The sequence below is a fragment of the Ctenocephalides felis genome, unplaced genomic scaffold (assembly GCF_003426905.1).
Source record: "Ctenocephalides felis isolate EL2017-DRISC unplaced genomic scaffold, ASM342690v1 CF-g0.4_SCAFFOLD_02262, whole genome shotgun sequence".
In the NCBI taxonomy this organism is placed as follows: Eukaryota; Metazoa; Arthropoda; class Insecta; order Siphonaptera; family Pulicidae; genus Ctenocephalides; species Ctenocephalides felis.
This window is the reverse complement of record NW_020538416.1, coordinates 18,338-22,043: the sequence shown is the minus strand read 5'-3', so window position 1 is coordinate 22,043 and position 3,706 is coordinate 18,338. Positions and strand designations below refer to the sequence as shown.

The 3,706-nt window shown below is 30.4% G+C and overlaps 1 pseudogene; it reads left to right on the top strand.

The window, feature by feature from the left end:
• The first annotated feature begins 216 nt into the window (after positions 1 to 216).
• Positions 217 to 1,396, top strand: LOC113380623 (annotated as a pseudogene).
• The last annotated feature ends 2,310 nt before the right edge of the window (positions 1,397 to 3,706 follow it).

The window sequence follows — 3,706 nt, the reverse complement described above, 5'->3', positions numbered from 1 at the left end:
AAATTTTTTTCAAAAAACGTTAATCTTTTTAAAAAAATAATAATTTTTCGTACGGGAAGTTCCAGCAATTTGCCTTAAGGCACGATGCCATGCGCCCCACTAGTTCGTGTTCGACTTAGCCGATAAGCGCTTAGAATCGATAACTAAATTTCGCTCGTTTTGGATACTGTGAGCATCAAGTCAATAAGCATCAACAAAGCGGCAACTGTCTGTCAAATGATAAATAATTTATTAGAAATTATCAATGATGAGTCTGATGATAGTGATGAGTTTGATATGATTGAAGATAGTGTTAATGATATGGAATGGAAGTATTGCGAAACTCATTTGAATTTATCTTTATAAAAAGAACCTATACCAAGAATAAAAAACTTTGTGGAAGAGGTTATACCAGCATTTTCAGATAATGAATTTAAATCTCATTTTAAGTAAATATTTATTTCAATTTAAGAATTTAGTTAACAAAAAATTATCTTGACCCTTCAGTTTAATTACATGCAAATAATTTGTTTTTAAATTTTAGACTGTTTCGATCAACATTTGATTTTGTTCGTGAAAAAATTGAACCATCGTTAATCAGAAAAAACCCAGAATGTGAAATGATATCACCAGACAAACAATTATTCATCCCTTTACGGAAAATGGCTACTCCAGATTCGTATCGGTATAAATATAATTACTTATATTTTGAATAACTATAATTATTAAAAATTAAACATTAACCTAATACATTGTTTTTTTAAGCTCGGTTTGCCAAAGGTTTGGTGTCAGTTTTGCAGCAGCGTGGTGGAGTGTACAAAGGGTAATATTAGCTCTAGTCGAAATAGCTCCAAATTTTATTACCTGGCCTGAAAATGAAAAGCTTGCTGAAATTTCTACTGAATTTGAAACTACAAGCGGCTGTCCCAATGTTATCGGTGCAATTGACGAAACACATATAAATATACCCGCACCTCGAGTACATCCGGAATGTTATGTCAACAGAAAAGGACATCATTCAATTCAATTACAAGTAAGCAGTCATGTGAATTAACAACATTTGTAAATATTCATTTTTATTTTTGTTCAAAAATAGGCTATTTGTGATGCTCGATGTAAATTTATTCATTGTTATGCTGGAAATGTTGGTTCTGCACATGACGCACGAGTATTACGTCTATCAGAAGTGAATAATTACCTCAACGATGAACATAAATTCCCGAACGAATCTCATTTAGTCGGCGATGCAGCTTACCCTCTTCACAAACATTTACTTACACCATATCGAGATAATGGGCACTTATCAGCAAGACAAAAAAATTATAATTTTTGTCATTCTTCTGCACGTATAGCAATTGAACGTGCATTTGGATTACTTAAAAAAAGATTTCGCAGTTTACTGACAGTTCTCGATTAAAAAACGATGTATTTCCGTTGGAGGAAGTAATAGAACAAAATGGAAACATAAATGAAATTTATTATAATAGAATTTTACCTGCTGCTGGTGTTGATAAACGAAATCGTATATGTGAGCAATTAATTATAAGAAATATTTAATGAAAGCAACTATAAGTCATTTCAATAGATAAAAATTACAATTATGAGAAATAAACATGAACAAACTAATAATAAGATAAGATTTTTATAATTATATACACAAGAAAATTGTAAATTAAAAATCAAATAATATTATACATTTAATTAATTATTGTACATTAGTGAATTAATTATTGGATGAAATGAAATAAAATCAATTCTTTTTTTGGTTATTATATTTAAAAGTATAAAATTTAATTGTTTTAAATTTTATTCAGAAAAATAAAAAAAATTGTTATTCTGAGTATTGGAAGCCATTATCTTCAAGTCCAAGCCCGACTTCATAAAGAGCAGTCTTTAAGCATAATCATGTTAATTAGAATTATTAGTATTAGAATTAGAATTAGCTTTAACAAGCTTTTTTAATAACTCTAAAGCTTGTTGTTTATATTGATTTGACTCTTTAGCTTTTTGTTCTTTAAATGCCATGAATTCTCTGAAGCGACGCTCCTTATTTTGTTTGCTTATCTTTGACCTCTTTTCAAATGCAGCAATTAAATTACTAGCGGGACCAATATGGTCCTACGGCCTACAAATATGGGGTGCGGCCAGTAAATCGAACATAACTATTCTACAAAGGTTCCAAAATAAAATTTTGAAAGAAGTCGTGAACGCTTCAAAGTATGTTCCCAATTGGTTGATACATCAAGATTTTAGAATTCGAACTATAGAAGAAGAAATTAGTCTTTACTGCACCAGATACAAAGCTCGTCTAAGACGTCATCCAATCGTATTAGCGTTAGACCTGCTGCTCAAGTCTTTACCACCAAAGCGTCTCAAAAAAAGAATCTGCAATGATTTACTACAAAATATAACATAACATCTAATAAAGCGCTATCGCAGGATAGCGATCCTTCTCACGCAGTCAAATAATATATAACTGTAACAAATATAGCTGAATGTACTTTGTATAGCTTGCTATGAAAAATAAATAAAAAAAAACAAAGTAATCTGCGTATATTTTTTAGAAGCAAACTGGCAAATACTAGAAAATATTTTTTCCATGTCATTCATGTATATTTTCCAGAAACTGTCGCCAGTGCAAAATGTATATGCAACGCTGCCTAAATTTTTGAAATGTCCTCACTGAAATACTCTCATTGATAACAATTTTTGGTCCAGGTCTAACTGAACTTTTGAAAGTATGCACAATTGCTTCTACGATGTCACGTATTTTGTATAATCGGTCTGGAGTGGCTCTGGTATTATCCGCAAAATGTAAATAGTTATTTGCGAAAACTGCACTGCGTACATTTTTTTTAAATCTATAATGCCCGAATTTTGTTGCGAGTTACAATTAGTGTTTAGGAAAGATTCAATTTCTGAGGAGGTGACAAATTATGTACCCGAAAATAAAAGATGAAAACATAACTTGAAAGATATTAGCTGCCTTGTGAAATATATTAACCCTTTCGACTCGGATGCCGCCGCTCCGGCGTCAAATTACATATAAATTTCGGAATTCGCGAGTCGAAAGGGTTAAATTTAAATAATCATGTATTTTCATTTGGTAGAGTTTGCATGGCATATACAACAAAAAGCATATCTCGTGGTATATTGAAAAATCGTTGAAGAGTTAATTTTTTTGTATTAATTTATAAATCTTATATTATTTACTTACGTGTGCTAATATGTGAATATAATTTTATTTGTTCATGAGTTTCTTGTTGAGCAAAAATAAATCCATAAAATGTGTGCGTTGGTATATCAGTTCATGTACAGTTTGCCAAAAATTATGTATTGTAATGGTAAAGTGTCGGTAGTTTTCTTGAATTTAGACTTTTTTCGAAATCAATATGTGTGGTCTTTGTATATGTAAAATTTGTTAAAACGTATATAGCAATTGTGCCGCAATTTTAATTATTGTATAGATAGATTATGGCTACAGTGGAGTTATAAATATAATGGAAAATTATTACGTTTTTTAAGAAAAGATAATGAACTATTGAATTAAAGAAAGAGCACTGTTATTGATTATACCACGGCAGGTATAATATCAATTTATATATATAATTAACTTAATGGGTCAGCAATTACTAAAAAATGATGTTTAAGACTAATAACGACTGATGATGCAATAATAGCAACTTGTGATTCTTGCGAAATTGCGATTGCAACCACATAAAGAACA